The sequence below is a fragment of the Anabrus simplex genome, chromosome 7 (assembly GCF_040414725.1).
Source record: "Anabrus simplex isolate iqAnaSimp1 chromosome 7, ASM4041472v1, whole genome shotgun sequence".
NCBI lineage: Eukaryota > Metazoa > Arthropoda > Insecta > Orthoptera > Tettigoniidae > Anabrus > Anabrus simplex.
Window position 1 is genome coordinate 197,076,718 of NC_090271.1, and position 19,725 is coordinate 197,096,442.

A 19,725-nucleotide genomic window follows, 5' to 3' on the forward strand; every position below is an offset into this window, starting at 1 on the left:
ATTGATTGATTGATTGATTGATTGATTGATTGATTGATTGATTGATTGATTGATTGATTGATTGATTGATTGATTGATTGATTGATTGATTGATTGAATATTAAAATGGTTTGGCCGTGTAAAAAGGATGGCAGATGACAGATTCCTCCAGATGATACTAATCTGGGAAGCAGAGGGAAATCGGAAATGGGATAAAAGCTACGGAAATATGGATGAATAATACACGAAGGGAGCATAGACATAGACAGAAGAGGTTTAACAGAGAAAGATGCGCAAGATCGAGTATTGTGGAGGAAGAAAGAAAATGGGCATATGGCTTGAAGGAAAACTACTGTGAAAATCTCCAGTCCATTTCCAGTCATTCGACCGGGTAAGGAATGGAATGAATGAAGCCCCAATCTAGCGGCGAGGATATGAATTGTGCCGGTTGCCGAAGCCTGTTGCACTTCTCTGGGGCAATGATTAATGACTGGCAGATGAAATGAAATGATAGTGGAGGGTGTTGCTGGAATGAAAGATGACAGGGAAAACCGGAGTACCTAGAGTAAAACCTGTCCCAATACCGCTTTCTCCAGCACAAATCTCACATGGAGTGACCGAAATTTGAACAACGGGTCCCAGCAGTGAGAGGCCGGTACATTGCCACCTGAGCTACGGAGGTACCTGAAGGAAAGCTACTGTAATACTAAATAATACTAAATAATAATAATAATAATAATAATAAAAATCATGATCATCAAAGGAATTGAAGAGGTCAGACCCATCGAAGAATGGTGGTATTTGGCAAAAGAAAGGGAAAGGTCATGAAAGGCGTGAAAAGGAAAGGCTGTTTAAGTCTCGCAATCTAATAGGTGCTGTCAGTGTTATATTTATTCTGATTCTCACAAGTCATTTCACGTGCTTAGAATGTGTATTAGAGTGGTAGAATACTAAGTGAAATCGCTTCACGGTGGAATAAGCGTAATGCAGTGAGCGATCAACAGTGAAAGAAAGCACTTGGACGAAATTATTTTTACATCGTTCTGTTTTCAGTTCGACTTTACGAAAGTGAGAGGTGGGTGGTCTAAGGACATAATTATGCTATATTATCCATAATAAGTAACGGATATGAAGTTAGCGAGAATGACTCTTGGTACACATAGATGGAAACAATGGCAGGTGGGGGTACAAAGAATTAGGAGATAAAGGCTAAGCTGGGAATGAACTCAAAGGATGAAGCTATGTGTATAAACTCGCTTCGGTAATAGGGTCATGTGAGACAAATATTGGAGTGGGGAGGGATATGTTACCTAGGAAAATAATGGACTGGATCATTGAGGTTGTAAATGAAAACTCGTGCCTCGTCCCAATGCATTGCAGCTCTTTTGAGGAAAACTCCCAGTAGAGGTGAGCTGGATGTACCTTTGTAAACACATACCACCCAACCCTCCTGATAATCTTATATTTCTGGCCGTACAGAGAATCGAACTCGAGCCTCCGAAGACGGCAGCTAATAGCGTTAACCGTTGCAATACGGATGCGGATGGCTTTAGATGGTAAGAGAACCAAAAGGAGACCAAGATAATGATGTTTTGTTTCAGTTTAAAATAATTTAATGTTATTGGTTTTACGTCCCACTAACTACTGTTCCTGTTTTCGGAGACGCCGAGGTTTCGGAACTTTGTCCCGCAGTAGTTCGTTTACGTGTCGGTAATTCTACCGGCATGAGAGTGCCGTATTTGAGCACCTTCAAATACCACCGGACTGAGCCAGGATAAAAACTCCCATCTTGGAGTCCGAAGGCCAGCACTCTACCGTCTGAGATACTCAGCCTGGCTGACTCAGATTTTTATTATTAAAGAAAAGAAATGTGGAACTAAACGAGGCCACGGAACTAGTTTCAAATAGAGTATTGTGGAGCCGCATTGTTAATTCACAGAGACTTGCAGACTGAAAGATGAATGTCATTAGAGTCTATACCAGAGATGGCGAACCTATGACACATGTGCCACTAGGTGAAGGGCTAACACGACAACATACTAACATATTTTAATGTTTTTAATATGTAATAAACAGGTCGAAAATCTACGAACATAGCATTTTGTAACATTACGTTATAATAAAGAAGTATGTCTAAATTAATTCTATGGCCATATTTTTTACAAATTTTATTAGGTTGAAGCAAAAATATACTGTACCTTACTCTTAAAATTTACCATTTTTGAAAATGCAATTTTTAGTGATGTTTGAAAAATAAAATCATGAAAAATGAAGTCTAACGAATTTATATGTAATGCAATCTAATACCTAAACGATGTCAAATGAGGGGTTCCATGATGCTTTTTAAAGGAAAATAACCGATGGCACACTAGACAGAAAAAGTAATAAACAAGAGCTTAATTGACACGCTAGCCGGTAAATGTTTGCCAACCCTAGTCTATACTGAAAGTTTATGAAGTTATAAGTTCATTTTCCTGCCTGCTGTCATTTCTTGATGGATACAGTACTTTTTCATCCATCTCTTGGCACAGGCCAGAGTAAAGTGTAGCTTCCACCGAAGTCCCAGTCAACATCCATGGCTGTGACAATATGGAAGTTGCTGGGGTATGGGTAGTGCTGAGCCATGACATTCAGAGCATGACTAGTGCATCTGAGTGTTATGAAAGGTGCTGCTCATAGGGTCAGTTGTGCTGCAATAGCACTTTCTGACCCAGTGAGGAAAGCAATGGCAAACTACCTCACTCCTCATCTTGCCTAGTATGCCTCATTTTGGTGCTGCCATTGGTTTTTGGGGTTTCCTCATAACCGCATAACCTTTTGTGGTGCTATTTGAGGATCCAACCAGCCTCTGGGCTGATGACCTAACAGACATTCATTTTCTCACACCAGGCAAATGCTGGGGTTGTACCTTAATTAAGGCCACGGCTACTTCCTTCCCACTCCTAGCCCTTTCCTGTCCCATCGTCTCCATAAGACCTATCTGTGTCGGTGCGACGTAAAGCAATTAGAAAAAAATCATTTAGCAGGATTCGAGAGTTAACTAGTGGAAATTTTAAATTCAATGAATTCGTATCCCGCATGTTGCCAGTTTATTAACCTCCACATTGTGTATTTTCCAGCACAGAGTTAATTCAGCTTTTGTGGCAGGTGTGCAGCCACATCCAGGGCGTGTTCATGTTTATACTTTAATCTTTGCCCTCCGTGGTAGATGATTCTAGGCAACCAAGGAATGAGTAACTCACAACTGATTGTCTCTTTATAGTATACTGTGTCTATATGCTGAGTAAGTTACTTCGTCATGTGAATTGTGTCATTTCAGAGTGGATTACGTGCGAAGGCAACTGATGTATTCCCTACTACCAACTGGTAGTATTTCCGGGCTACTAGACCGAAGGGCAGAGTTTGACGCCGACCCAGAAGAAAGCGGCCGAGCCAAGAGCGCCTCCGTAAGACTTGGGAGTCGAAGATAGTGGGATAGCCAGCGTCCAAAGAGCAACGACATTATCATGAGTCAGAACTCACGGCCCCACTGCTATCACGACCTTTGTGATAAGTTCAAAGTATAACAAGTTGGAGACGACAAGGTGTATTATCTTGGTCCGAGTTGAGAACTCATCAATTACATCGGGACTTCCAGAGGGAGAGGATCAACTTAGAATCACTCCAGTAACTGGCTTCAGTAAGTACATAGGTTAAGACATTATTAAGATCTCATAAATGTTGTGATCAATTATGCTGATACATTATAATAATTAAGAGATTAACTGGCCTTTTAACTGTCCGGATATCATTAAAAAACTCAACATCGTGTATATTTGGCCAGTGTAAAGCCATACTGAACTAACAAGAGAACCGTTTGAGTTGGGCCCAATATATCCTAAATATAATGGTAATAATCAGGGCCTGGATTTTGATGACCGAATAAATGCCGAAATATGACCTGAAAAATGACCTAAAACATGCATTTAGTAAATATGTGTACGGTACTTTCAACATTCATTTAACTTATGATGCAGTAAACATAATTCATAATAGTCGTCAAATAATAATAATAATAATAATAATAATAATAATAATAATAATAATAATAATAATAATAATAATAATAATAATAATAATAATAATAATAATAATAATAATCAGGGTTTTTTTGCTAGTTGCTTTACGTCGCACCGACCCAGATATATCTTATGGCGACGATGGGACGGGAAACGGTTTAGGAGTGGGAAGGAAGCGGCCATGGCCTTAATTAAGGTACAGCCCCAGCATTTGCCTGGTGTGAAAATGGGAAACCACGGAAAACCATCTTCAGGGCTGCCGACAGTGGGGTTCGAACCCACTATCTTCCGAATACTGGATACTGGCCGCACTTAAGCGACTGCAGCTATCGAGCTCGGTGGCTGTTTTTCTAAAAAAAAAAAAAAAAAAAAAGAAGGTGGTGATACTCATGCGAAGTTTTTCATAAACTGAATATCGCTCTATGTTCATATCTCCAGATGTACCATCTTTCCCTCTTCCAAAGGTACTGAATTTATTACTGACCCACTCTAAATAAATTTTCACTTCCATCTGTTTTTCTGGCAATCTTGTAAAATCTTCTAACACCTTACAAGCTAGCATTTTTTTCGCACAAAGCCACTCGTTTTTCTGGAAGAAGTGATTTTTCTGATTTAATGTCACAACAGCACAATACGGGGACAATGTTTTGAAAGTGTTTACCAGTGGATTTAACAGTTCAAAAGGGGTCACACGAGCGTGAAGGATGAGGGAAGATCCGGGCGTCCATCTGCAGCCGTAACTGACGCCAATATTGAACAAGTGCGTGATATGATCCTGAATAACAGACGAGTGACTGTTCTATGAATTCCCGCTCCTGGTACACTGGTACACCTTCAGACCACAAAAAAAAAAAAAGAAATAAAAAAATAAATTACGGAACGTTGTTCTTCCTTGGTGCAAACAGAGAGTGGCACGGCCATTTTTACGTCGCAAGAGCGCAAGCTGTACTGATCTGATAACGCTGAAACCTACCTTAGACGTAGACAACGGTGCCAACTAGCGGCTGGTGAACACTCATCGCCATAGAGCCAACCTAAAGACAATTAGAGCAAAATTGCATATACTTAAAATGTTTTTGTCAGAACAAAACTTCCAAATGTGGCTGTGGTAAAGGATGGAGAAAATCTCGTGGACAGATATAACCAATAACGAAGAGTAAATGAGAAAAGGATCATGAAAGAAAACAGCTACTTGGATATGTCATATACTGAGAAGGGATTGCTTACAAAAAGCGCCTTTAGAAAGGGTGATGAATGAAAATGAGGAGTTACAGAATGTTGATTTGAAAAATGGAAACCGAGCTCGATAGTTGCAGTCGCTTACGTGCGGCCAGTATCCAGTAATCGGGAGATAGTGGGTTCGAACCCCACTTTCGGCAGCCTTGAAGATGGTTTTCCGTGGTTTCCCATTTTCACACCAGACAAATGCTGGGGCTGTACCTTAATTAAGGCCACGGCTGCTTCCTTCCCATTCCTAGGTCTTTCCTATCCCATCGCCACCATAAGACATAGATCTGTGTCAGTGCGACGTAAAGCAAAAAAATGGAAAGCCATATTCTAAAATAAAGACCAAAATGATTCTATGTCACAGTTGTACTGATACAGGTCTACAGACAGATACACAGTGATGTTATGCGCCACCATATTTCGAAATAACCAATCAATCTCCCGTAGACCTCCAGTGAGAACGCTTTCGAACTTTGATAATATCTGTACCTCTGAGGTATGAGAACTACAGTACGGTATATGCGACACAACGTTAGAAGCACTAATTTCTGGTATAGATGTTTCTGCTGAGCTCAACCATTTCACAACCATTTCGTGCCTCATTAGACTAACGTAAGACCTTATAATCTGTGCTGCCTTGTATACATGTTATTATCAAATGTCATGTCTTATTGCTCTTCTGTGAATAAGGTAGTCGACCGATATCTTGTATAAGCACACCGTGACAACTGATGGCTCCAGTTATCTTTGTGTACTTTTACCAACCAGGATGTTCATTAAGATACGAGTTCTTATTCTGAGTTCTGTAAAAGTTCGCCTGAGCCATGTTACACCCTCGAATGATCACGCCTGATAAGTTCTTCTTCTGCTTCTTCTATCAGCAAAGGGTATGTCAAAGGTGATGGCCCCTTTATCTCTAGAAACATAGCTGGAAATATCCGAAAGCGGCTGCGTTCATTCTGTTACTCCTTTGGTGTGGTTACTCGATGGTGCAGTGGGGCCAGCTCGTCCAGAACTTCAACAATAATTCATTGTGAGTCTATTTTGTTAATAACATTACCGACATTTCCAGACAAAATTCGTAGGAATATTAATCTGATATAAACGAGATTCACATTCTAATTATTAATTATTGTATTATGTATTATGGATGGGGTTCATTTGAAATCAGCGATACAAACTGTGTGAAGCGATGTCACCTAATTTCGTAAGTCTTGAGCCAGTTTCCCCTTTTCGATGCATTGAATCCTACACTTGTCGACTCCGAATTGCACACAGATATCTCTCGAAAACGATTCGTATGATGATTTAAGTTTCATTTATTGAAAGACATATTTATAATCACTTGATTTTCCCGAAAGGAAATTCGATATCTTCTTCTTCTTCTTCTTTATCTGTTTACCCTCCGGGGTCGGTTTTTCCTTCGGACTGAGCGAGGGATCCCACCTCTACCGTCTCAAGAGCAGTGCCCTGAAGCTTCAGACTCTGGGTCGGGGATACAACTGGGGAGGATGACCAGTACCTCGTCCAGGCAGCCTCACCTTCTATGATGAACAGGGGCCTTGCGTGGAGATGGGAATATTGGAAGGGGTAGACAAGGAAGAGGGAAGGAAGCGGCTGTGGCCTTAAGTTAGGTACCATCCCGACATTTGCCTGGAGGAGAAGTGAGAAACCACGGAAAAACCACTTCCAGGATGGCTGAGGTGGGAATCGAACCCACCTCTACTCAGTTGACCTCCCGAGGCTGAGTGGACCCCATTCCAGCCCTCGTACCACTTTCCAAATTTCGTGGCAGAGCTGGAAATCGAACCCGGGCCTTTGGGGGTGGCAGCTAATCACACTAACCACTAGCCTACAACACAGAGGCGGACAAATTTGACATCACTTTTTAAATATTATTTTGAGCAGGAAATCGTAAAATTCCAGCAAAAAATTCTTAAGATTTACTTCTTCTTTAATATAAAGGCCTTAGTTATCTGGTGTCTGTACTGTGAACTTGGCCTACTTTTACGACCGGCTGCTCTTCCTGACGCCAACATTACAGGGGGGGATGTGTATAAAATTGCGTGTTTCTGTGTGAAAGTTGGTAGTGAAAAATGTTGTGTGTTGAGTGTAAATGAAATGGTGTGTATTAAGACAAATCCTCAGTCTCCGACCATGAGGAATTAATCCGACATGGCTAAATGAGTTGGGAATCGAACCTGGGACTCTCTGAACCGAAGGCCGCTATGCTTGCCACTAAGCAAAGGAACCAGGCAGTTGTTAATATTTACGGAGATACATAAACTTGGAAGTTAGCTGTGACAGGCGTAAGTTATAAATAAGAAATAAAAATAAATTTAGAAATAAGAAGTGAAGTAATAATATTTACTCTTTCTTTATTGGCTAGTATTCCAAAAGCTTAAAAACGTGTCGTTATTCCTTAATTACGTTGTGCAGACATTCACGATTCATAATAGTGTAGCAATATACCAGACCATGTACAAACATCTTGCATGCGGCAACGTGTCATTATGACTTCCTCTGTGGTGTAAACTTTGCATTTGTAGTGGAGACAAAAAAATATCCTATATGAGTGTTTTAAGGGGAAGACAACGGAGTCATTTACCCTAAACATATTTAATCACGGGAAATCAAAAAGAACAAGCCTAAAATATCATGCATGGAAAGTTCTTGGGGTTACTAGTTATGAGCTCTAAATGGCAGGAAACAATACATAGTTTATAAAAGTTTCTAATTTTATATTTACATTACTGCATTGTTCGGTTTTCAGATAAAGATGCTTTTCAAAGAGGATCTTGATTTCTGAGGTGAAGAAAAGGGGTTTGATTTCTTGGATGTTTCCTTTTTCTTTTTTTCTTTTCTTTTTTTTTTACTCCTCAAATTAAAGTAAGAAGTTTTTGGAACTGGTGTAAATCTGTAAATTCTGAGGATAATATCGGTTTTATTCTGTAATATATTTACGCAAAGTGTCTTCAGATATGAGTTATTAGTGGAAGTATCTCCTTGTAACTTGCATATTTTTAAATTCATTGTCACTGAGAACCATGAAACCATTTCACTATTCAGAAGGTAATTTGTTACTCTCCAGGGCTCTCAGTTTGAGTGTATTACGAGAGGACCACAGGGGCCAATACTTCTGAGTCGCCAGACTGAGTAGGGCAGGTGGTAGAGCGCTGGCCTTGTTCACGGGTTCGATCCCAGTTCAGTCCGTTGGTATTTGAAGGTGCACATATACGTCAGCTTCGTGTTGGTAGTTTTAGGCCTAGCAGCAGTAAATGGGCTGCTGTGGGACAAAATTCCAACACCTCAGCGTATCCATAGTCTGTTAAAATACTTAGTAAGACACAGAACCATTGTTATTATTATTATTATTATTATTATTATTATTATTATTATTATTATTATTATTATTATTATTATTATTATTTGTGCCAGGTTCGTCTCTTTTATTCTTAATATAAACTTACGCCTTGTTACCTTCGTATTCCCAAGATATTAGATTTGTGAGGCCGAGGATTTCGTCCATTTTATGACTTTCGAAAGCCTTCTCTTTCTTTTCTTTTGCTTTTTTACAACGTGCTTTACGTCACACCGACACAGATAGGTCTTACGGCGACGATGTGATAGGAAACGGCTAGGAGTGGAAAGAAAGCGGCCCTGGCCTTAATTAATTTACAGCCCCAGCATTTGCCTGGTGTGACAACGGGAAACTACGAAAAACCCTCTTCAGGGCTGCCGACAGTGGGATTCGAACCCACATCACCCAGATGCAAGCTGACAGCTGCGCGCCCCTAACCGCACGGCCAACTTGCCCGGTGCTTCTCTTTCTTTAGCCTATTTCTTCATCCTCAAAGGATTCGACTCCTTCCTATGATTAACATAATGAGAGTGATAATCTCATTGTTTTCTCTCCTTAAAACGCCAATCACCATCACTATCACCACCACTCCTACCACCACCATCATCGTCGTAGTGTTGTCCCGCAGGAGCAGGGGCCACTTGTAGGATCTTCGATCGCCACTTCACTTGATCGTGGGCATCAATTGGATGAATGTCGCAGATTTTCAGCGTCTTGTTGATGATGTCCTGTCATCGTTGCTTGGGTCTGCCATGTGGTTGTTGTCCGTCGAAGGCAAGGTGATAGGATGTATTGGCAACTGTTATTAGTGCTGCCCGTAAGATGTGGCCAAACTATCGTAGTTGCCCTTACCGCATTTTTTCTTGAATGGGGGGGGCGGGGAGGGGGGCGATACCAAACTGCTGTCTGAGAGTGTCGTTTCGGATGAGATCCTCGAGGGAGACACCCATTGCCCAGCGAATCATGCGTATTCCTATTGCATGAAGTCGAGTTTCTTTAGTTTTGGTTGCGGGCCAGCATTCCGTGCCATATAATACCAGTGGACGTGCAGCAGTTCGGTAGATCTTTCTCCAGGTGGATTGGCATTCTGTGGTCGCACAAAGTACCTGTGACCAGTGGCACCGACTTCGGGAGCGGGGGAGAGAGGCGTTTTCTGCCCACCCCCCGCAATGATCTTAGAGGGGGCAGAGTGCCATCCGCCCCCCCCCCCCAAAAAAATCTTCTCCCAGATGTTAAGTCCCCTGAAAACGTGGAGTTTGGTAGTCTTATATCAAGAAATGAGATTTGAAAGCGGGAATTCCTTCAGAAAACAACATTTCCCAATGGAAACTGTTCAGGCGGTACATCTGGTAGTAGGGTTTTTCACATTTCGTATCTAGAAATGCATAATTTACAGTAAATGTTCTAAGTATTTTTAACTTGTGATTATTTTTGATAGTTTCGTACATAAAACATTCCTTCAAACTTATTTATGAATCAAGTTCTATTTTTCTGTTTACTTGTGAATATTATTGAAAACTCCGTCCATAAAACTCGTTCAAAAATGTATTTGAGAAACGAGCTCTATTATTTTTTTGGGCATTTTTAACTGTTTGTGAATATTGTTATTATGTAGGAATGTTTGCACTAATATTATTATCAGGATTTATTGAAGCTTTTAGGCCTTCGCCCAGTACAGTGTTCAAATACATAATAGCCTAAGCAAGTACAGAATGTATAAACACCCCTGATTAATCACAATGACAAAATAATAATTCGATTAGTAATTGGAAACAAATGGCCCACGGTCAACTCACTTCTGGAGAGCCGTTAGCCCTGTGAATAAATCTAATCTACAGTTATTAGTAATGAACAAGTTACGACAAGTATAGTGGACCCCCAAGCAGTGATCACTGCCCGGTGGAGCCTGTTGTCGCCAGGCTACTCACGACAATAATAGTGGGCCCACCCTGCAATGATCACCGCGCGTAGGAATCTGGTGATTACCAGGAATCGCGAGGCTACTCACGAGACAATAAGGATTTTAAACTAATAATAATAATAATAATAACAATAATATTAATAATAGCTCCTACCAGTAGGTTTGCACTAATAGTTGTTCCTCATTTCATATGCCTGTGTTGATATTAACCATCCTCTCACCCCCCCCCCTCCCCAACAATTACCCAAAGTCGGCACGCCTTCCTGTGACGTCACTCCACTTTGACAATTTTGCTCTGACTCGCGCCCTAATATCACCGTCGATTTCACCCTCACCCTGCAGGTACGATCCCAGGCATCTGAACAAGTTAGCTCTGTGAAGATCTACACCATTAAAGTGGATGGAACTATCAGCTGGACTTGATTCCCAATACTCTGTTTTCTCAGTGTTAAAGCGAAGCCTAAGCTGTGAAAGGCGATCAGTCCACGTCTGTATTTGTTGCTGGAGTTTTTCACCACCACCACCACCACCATCATAATGAAAGAAAAAAAGAAATCTTCCAATGGCCAATCCTTGTTATATACCGATCCCGACGCTCCAGAGGTCAAGAGGGCTTCAAGTCGGACCAGAGATTTTAATTGTGTATGATTAATTCTTCTGGCTCGGGGACTGGGTATTTGTGTTCGTCTTGATACAATTCTCTTCATCTATTTACAACACACCACATTACAAAGCACCACATAAACACGCAATAGTGAACACTTTCCTCCACAAAGGGTTGGAGTCAAGAAGTGCATCCGGCCGTAAAACTGTGCCAAATCTCCAACAAACACCTACTCCAGGAAACTGGGAAAATACACATCGCGGAGATTAGGCTATGAAGACTGCTATTAGACCGACCCATGTCAGTATACATCTTGAAAAACTGAATATATTGTGTACTGTCTTAAACGTGAAGCTTCCACGGTCTGTTAAATTCTTTAGTTCTTCCAGGTTCAATCGTGTTGTTGTTTTATGTAAATTAGGTACAGTTTGCCGACGTATCGAATACATTGCAGTATTCTTTGTCAAGGACTGATGCACTCCTACTCGATTGGAGACAATCAGTCTCCAAAGGCAGCTAAAATCAACTACACAGTTCAAAAAATTAGGGGGACACGTTTTGTAACGTCTGGTATGTGAATGTTAATTTGGTAGATGGGGTCCCAATGGTCGTACAGCATACCTTGAGACCTTAGCTACTCAGGGTATGTCAAATCGAAGTTATACTCCATTTGTAGGCATAGCCATGCATTAAACTGTCAGGTGACCCCTCAAAACAAAGTGAACAGCGGTGCGTCCGTGTGTCGTTGTGAGGTACACAGACTACCGCGGTCATTTGAGCACGTTGTACGTCAACCAGCACAACCCATTCGACATCTTAACGAGGTTCAAGTCGCAAGGGCCGTCACTTTGATCCAGGAAGGATGGACTTTTCGTCGTTCAACTGGATCTCAATGTCTCTCCGTCAGTTATTCAACGCTTGTGGAATCGCTACAATGAGACATGCCACTTCACAAGGAAAGTTGGACAAGGTCGTGGACGCATGACAGATCCGCAGGATGACCGATATATGACCATCTGTGCGTTGCGGCGTCGTTTAGCAACTGCCAGAGAACTGCAACAAGACCTCAGGAGGGTCACTGGAGTCACGGTGTCTGACCAGACAGTAAGGAACAGGTTAAGAGAAGTGTCCTTGTGATCCGGACGTCCTGTTCGATTGCCCCGTTTTACGCAGCAACATCGCGCAGCTCGTCTTCTGTTTGCCCGTACCCACGTCAACTGTCAACTTCGCAAATGGAGACCTGTGTTGTTCACAGACGAGTCCAGATTTCCCCTGACACAGCGTGATGGACGTCAACGAGTACGGAGACGCCGTGGTGAGCAGTGCATGCCAAAGTTTGTCCAGGAAGGCGACCGATTCGGACAAGGTTCTGTGATGGTGTGGGGTGGCCGTAAGGATCTTGTCGTCGTCCGTGGTAATCTTACCGCTGCGGGTTACATCGAGCTTATACTAGTACAGCATGTGTTGGTTGCTGCATACGGTGTTGGCCCTAAATTCGTACTCATGCACGACAATGCCAGAGTTCATATAGCGCGCATCAACAGAGCTGTCTTGCGAGAACTGGACATTCAAGAGATGGAATGGCTAGCGGTGGGTCTCGACCTTAATCCCGTCGAGCATGTATTGGATAGGCTTGACAGAAATGTTCGTGGTCGCCCTGTTCCACCACAGATTCTCCAAGACCTCGAACAGGCTCTCATTGAAGAATGGGACCTGATACCGCAACGTGACCTCCGTCGACTTATACGGAGCATGCCACATAGGTGCCAGGCTCTGTTAAATGCTCGTGGAGGACATACACCATACTGAAGTTCTCCAACTGTGATAAAAAATCCACCCCGGAGGACTGTTATCACTTTGTTTTCGCCCCTATTTGGTCATTTTTGTCTGTGTTCTAAAAATTAGCGTAAATCCATCGATGTTCTTTTGTGTACTTCAACGGTAAATAATAAAGGTTTAGTTGGTAATATACCAGGGTGTGAGGTATTGTTTTGTGGGGCATGGCATACATTCAAAAAAATGTTCCCCTAATTTTTTGAACTGTGTATGTGTACTGTAACTATTTAAAACTAATTTAATGCAATATTAACATAAATATGATAACTTAATTCAATTGAAATTGAAATTAACATAAAAATATCAGGTGTTTCAGTAAAGAACAATACGTATTCCGATGTCCCCCTTAGTTGCTAATGGTCTTCAACGCTTTGTGTACTAAAAATAATTAAATCCATTATACGAAAATATTTCTACTTCGAATTTCAAATTTACAAACGTGACTTCGAATTCACTGCTGTTAATATGAGAAGCAGCTACTAGGAACTGTATGTTCTACTGAGAAATATGAATGTTCGTCCACTCCCACTTACCCTCCAGACTGTGTCTGGTATTTCTTCAATGTCTCCTTTGTTATTCAACGTCTCTAAAGTAACTCGTTTACCTTGCCGGCCCTAACATTCCACGGTTAGCTTTCTGGTGGGTTTATTTAATTTTTTGTTTTACTGTTTTATTTTCGTCACATGGACACAGATAGGTCTTATAGCGACGATGGGAGAGGAAAGAGCTAGGAGTGGGATGGAAACGGTCATGACCTTTCTGGTGATTATTATGTAATCCAATACCTCTTTAAGTGTACCAGGTTTTTTCTTCGAAAGACCCCTGTGGCACATGCAGCCTATTTTGGACCTCGCAAACCTAACGCCGTCGAGATCGGAAGAGAACAAGAGTTGACCAAGGCAGGTCGGATACGTAAGATGAAAGTAAGAAGTCTGGCACAGGAAATCCGTCCTAAAGAAGAATTAAGGCATCGGGAAAAAGAAAGGGAAAATCTTCGCGACCGAATTCGCTGCTACTTGCATCAGACAGTTCATGACGAGTCCAGAATTAGGCCTAAACTCTTGGACTGGTCGGAAATTGGACCCGGGGCATCCGGTTGTGAGTTGGGCACGCTACCCTTACACGACGAGGCTGACTTTGTTTCAGATAATGTACGAACAGGTCTCTCGCGTTGAAGCTGTAATAAGCTTTGCGTTGAGATTCGAAAGCAAGCAAGCTTATACAATAATTTTACGTGACTGTTGATATCGTGATCATGGCTATGGAGAGCGGTGGCTGCTTTCTTTTTCTTTATTTTGTTTTCTTTTAGCGTGTGGCCTCCGAAGAGGCCTGTAAAGGGCTTTCGAGATGACGCGACTATGAGGATGGGGCGCTAACTCTGATAAACTCTAATGATGAAGACGGCTCACACACCAATTCCCCCAAGCCATCGGAATTAAACAATGATTCGGCCGGGGATCGAATCCGGGACCCTCGGGACCAAAGGCCAGCACGCCAACCATTTGGTCATGGAGCTATTAGACTGGGGGGCTGCACGTCTGGGTTATAGAGAATGCAGATCAAGCATAAAATCAACAATTGCATGCAGGCAAAAAGCAGCCTTAATTTTAGCCTGTCATTCTCATGAGCTTCAATCAAGCCGATTTTTTCACGGCTATGATCACGCAGTAATGAGAAAATGTTGTCTCACAAAATTTACAATAACCTTTTCTTCACAAATATCAGTTGAAATTAAAAAAAAAAAAAAAAAAATGAAATGGCGTATGGCTTTTACTGCCGGGAGTGTCCGAGTAGACGTTCGGCTCGCCAGGTGCAGATCTTTTGATTTGACACCCGTAGGCGACCTGCGCGTCGTGATAAGGATGAAATGATGATGAAGACGACACATAAACCCAGCCCCCGAGCCAGCGAAATTAACCAATGATGGTTAAAATTCCCGACCCTGCCGGTAATCGAACCCGGGACCCTTGTGACCAAAGGCCAGCACGCTAACCATTTAGCCATGGAGCCGGAGATGAAATAAGCACTTGGTGTACAGATAAACAATACTGTAAGTTACTTTAAGACGTATTTACGTTTGGTAACGATCAGAACAATACTTTTAAAGTTACGAATTTTCGAACTGAGCGCTCCGTTGCAAATGAAAAAAAAACCGACACTTTTTTGTTCAAACTGCGTTAAAATTTTGACAAGATACGATAATGATTTCTACTCCACGTAATTAAACGTAGAATAAAACAAGCTAAATGTTGGTGTATTTTGTTTCTATGTGGGAAAAAGGATAAACTTTTTATTAACGTATTAAATCGAGTGTCTATCCTTTTCTTCCACAACAGTAAATCCATTGGCTGAGGTTTGTTAATGGTATACAGTATGTAGGCAAACGAACATGTATATGTCCCGAGTAGTATAACGTTGTAAATATCTGCATGTAGCCATTCGTGCCCCATTTGGACCGGTCGCTGCTGACTATGAGGCATGTAGTTCGACGTGTAATACGAATCACAAGGACATAGCTTTTCATTTTAAGAATCCTTCATGAATTGGCCGTGACTCAATCCGCGGCCACTTTGGTGAGAAGTCAGTGACAATGTTACTCGGATATCACCCCACTTGGGATTCGATCTTACAACCTTCAGCACTGGAGGTCAATGTCTATTAAACTGCCCTACACATTCGATCGATAATGTGAAACTCTTGTTGTTTTCTGTTAGAGGCTTAGGATAACATATATTGTAGCGGTTCATATAACATTAATTATTTGGATCTACGTCATAGATTACAAGGGATCAATGTGAAATTTACCTGAGTGAATGTGGAAAACAGGGACTGCTTAGCCGAGGCAGTAAAAGTGTGCTCGGTTCAGCTCGATTTCAGGAGATTGTACAAGTTAGAAAGTAGATGTCCATTGTTTAACATGGTCCTGGGGTCACTCTGTTTTCACCAGAAATGAGTGCAACATTAATTCCCAAGGGGTAAAGGCAGTCGGGCATAGAGCTAAGCACTCAGTCCATACGTAGTGTCGTGGTTACGGATAGTGGAAGCCTTTATGTTCCAGGGACCTTGATAGTCTAAATGCTGAAGCCAATGGAAATCACACTAAGGATACCGTAGGAATTTGAAGGAAACAGGCAAGCTTGAAGTTTTACGAGTCCCTATCGTAATCATAGCCACGAGACTTCCATTTTTAGGTGGAAATCAAGTCACAGAGATATGACTTTACATTTCTACAGTGAATCGCACAATTACTCGGACAGACATGATTTATTATATTTCCTTTGTATTTTGATTTCAGTAATAATAAAGCACTGATATAAATTAAATACAAGTTTCTGTAAGGAATATAAAAACTAAACGGTCATCATTATTCTAATGAACACTGTCAATGAAAATATAATAATTAAAAAACAAAATCAAAATTAAAACCAATATTGCACAAAATTATTCGAACACTTTCCTTTTTTACTCATGATTTTAAAGATTCTGTAAGTCGCGGACTTTCCTGTCATTTGAATTACTTCCCTAAGTCGACTTGGCATGCTCTCCACTAATTTGCGGGTGTGAACGGGAGATATCTTCTGCCACTCTTCTTGAAGTCTCCAGATGTGATTGTTGTTCTTCTTATTTCCTTATCAAGTTTGTCTCAAAGATTCTCCATCACATTCAAGTTTGGTGATTGAGGGGGAAAAAGAAGCATTTTGAGCAAATAAACAATAACCACATCCTTACATTCCAGGCTATATGCTTTTGGTCGTTATCTTGATAAAACTTAAAATGTTCATCAATTTCCATCTTTTCGGCACTGTTTTTCATAATGCCCCTCAGAATTCTAAGGTACTGAAAGTGGTCCATTTTACGCTCAGTAAAAGACAATATTCACCAACTCCATTCACTGACATGCATCCCCACACCATTACATGTCCACCTCCATGCTTCACAGTTGCTTCCAGATTTTTCTCTTGAAGCTGAACATTAGGACGCTGCCAAACTGTTATCCACCCATCAGACTTAAATACGTTAAATTTACTCTCCAAGAGTTTCCTTCTTGCAATACGGCTATGAAAAAAAAATGCCGTATGGCTTTTAGCGCCGGGAGTGTCCGAGGACATGTTCGGCTCGCCAGATGCAGGTCTTTTGATTTGACTCCCGTAGGCGACCTGCTCGTCGTGATGAGGATGAGATGATTGTGAAGACGACACATACACCCAGCCCCCGTGCCAGCGAAATTAACCAGTTAAGGTTAAAATTTCTGGCCCTGCCGGGAATCGAACCCGGGACCCCTGTGACCAAAGGCCAGCACGCTAACCATTTAACCATGGAGCAGGACAACGGCTATGAAAGTTACCTCTTCTGAGCACTCTCCGTATTGTTTTGGGATTCACTTCCTTTCCTGTGTCTGCGGGAATCTCCGTAGCAAGTTTTGAAGCTTTCAACTTGGGTCCATTTTTTTTTCTGATGATATAACACTCTTCTGTCACAGAAAAAGTTCTTGGACGTCCCGTATGCGTTAGATGTTCAATCCTATCTTCCTCCCGGAATCTTGTGATAATATCAGAGATTGCACTTTTCTTCATTTGTAACATTTCAGCAATTTTACGACAACTTTTACATTTAGCATGGTGAAAAATGACTAGCTGCCGCTGTTCGATTGTACTCTATTCCTCTGCAGCCCATTTCCACTTAATTTGTACACACAGAACTATAACTCACTGAATGGTTTACATTCACACTGTCCGTGGGTCTTCTACACACGACCTCTGCACGGCAACTGGCTTATGTCCGAATAATTATTTTGCTGAAGCACGTTAACTGCGTTCTGAGGTTCCGTGGTCACTGCTTCTCTCCTGTTTTCTAAAAGTACACATTTCAACGCCGTGTTGAATCCGTCAAACTGGATTCTATCAGAAACTAGTTTGCATGTACAATATTTTCTCTGAACCCTAGGGCCAGTGTGTAGCAAAGGCTATCATTAACGTGTCCGCATAATTTATGTGAGTCACTGTATCAGTCAAGGTTAAAAGCCGATATGACTATGTTACTCAGCTACCAAGCCCGAATGAGGACTCCCTATTCTCTCGACGTGAGGACACTATATAACACCTCATGGCACTACAGCCCTTGAAGGACCTTGGCCTATCAAGCGACAGCTGCTCAGCCCGAAGGCCTGCAGATTACGAGGTATCGTGTGGTCAGCACGACGAATCCTTTCGGCCGTTATTCTTAACTTTCTAGACCGGGGCCGCTATCTCACCGTCAGATAGCTCCTCAATTCTAACCACGTAGGCTGAGTGGACCTCGAACCAGCCCTCAGGTCCAGGTAAAAATCCCTGACCTGGCCGGGAATCGTACCCGGGGCCTCCGTGTACGAGACAAGCACGCTACCCCTACACCACGGGGCAAACTAAGGGGAAAAAACTACTGTAGACGTAAATATGAAAGACAATTTAAATTTTTCGGACCGAGTGGCTCAAACGGTAGATTCCAATTTGGCGGGTTCGATCCCGGTTCAGTCCGGTGGTATTGGAAAGTGCTCAAATAATCCAGCCTCGTATCGATAAGTTTCAGGCAAGTAAAAGAAGTTCGAGGAACAAAAGTTCGGCTTCTCGGCGTCTCTGAAATCTGTGAAAGTAGTTATTATTATTAGATTCTTTAACTTTCACAGATCTAATAGTCTCGGAAATGGATAATAGTGGCCCAAGGAACGTGGGATAGGTAGAATGACAGGACAAGTCTGACAGAAATAAGTAATGCTAGGCTCAGTCGGAGCTGGTAAATGTCTGAATACCGGGCGAGTTGGCCGTGCGGTTAGGGGCGTGCAGCTGTGAGCTCGCATCCGGGAGACAGTGGGTTCGAACCCCACTGTCGGCAGCCCTGAATGTGAATTTCCGTGGTTTCCCCATTTTCACACCAGACAAATGCTGGGACTGTACTTTTATTAAGGCCACGACCGCTTCCTTCCCATTCCTAGGCCTTTCTTGTCCCATCGTCGCCATAAGTCCTATCTGTGTCGGTGCGACGTAAAGCAAATAGCAGATCTCTGAATCTCAAACTGTAGACGTCGGAAAATGGGACTTCGAGCAGCTACGATAAGCTACTAGGTTCCAAGGTCGAGGGCAATGTCCTTGACATTGTGCGAGTATTCCCGACAAAAGTGAGTTATATGACGCTCACACGTTCAGAAACATAATGACTGAAATCGAAAATGATGATTTGCTTTAGTCCATATCTGCTTACTGTTACAATTTAATTTTATCTGTAAATTCAACTCATCACATTTCATTACATTGTGGTCAATTTCATAATTGATGTATGGACTGTAAGAAAAACGGAACCGAGAAAGTGGTCACGTGGTTTGTGCGAAGTAGCTATAAGCTTGCATTCGGGAGATAGTAGGTTCGAACCCTATTGTCGACGGCCTTGAAGAGGGTTTCCGTGGTTTCCAATTTTCACAACAGGCAAATACTAGAGCTGTACCATTACGGTGACTGTGCGACTTAAATCAAATTGTTTGGGGGGGGGGGGGAGGGGGTGAGGGGAATGGAGAGAGCTAGGTTAAGGTCACTTAGATGTAATATTGACGCCGAATGATTGAAATTCCCTCGACAGCCAAAAGGAACGAATTTTTCGTACTGTATCGCCTGTGTAAATAGGTGATATAATAAAATTGACATAAATTCCTTCAAAGCAGACATGACTCCGATCTGAATTACTGTAAGGACGAATGTACACAAATCGTTGT

The 19,725-nt window shown here is 41.9% G+C and overlaps 1 protein-coding gene across 2 annotated transcripts in view; it reads left to right on the forward strand.

The window, feature by feature from the left end:
• The first annotated feature begins 3,510 nt into the window (after window positions 1-3,510).
• The window catches only part of LOC136877456 (retinaldehyde-binding protein 1), a 146,028-nt gene continuing 129,813 nt past the window's right edge, over window positions 3,511-19,725 (forward strand). The window contains exon 1 of one of the 2 annotated variants that reach the window (XM_068228654.1): window positions 3,511-3,658. The gene's annotated coding sequence lies outside the window, so the exon portion shown is untranslated. Of the gene's footprint in view, window positions 3,659-6,166; window positions 6,298-19,725 lie in introns of those variants that run through there. The other variant, XM_068228655.1, reaches the window with a different exon arrangement.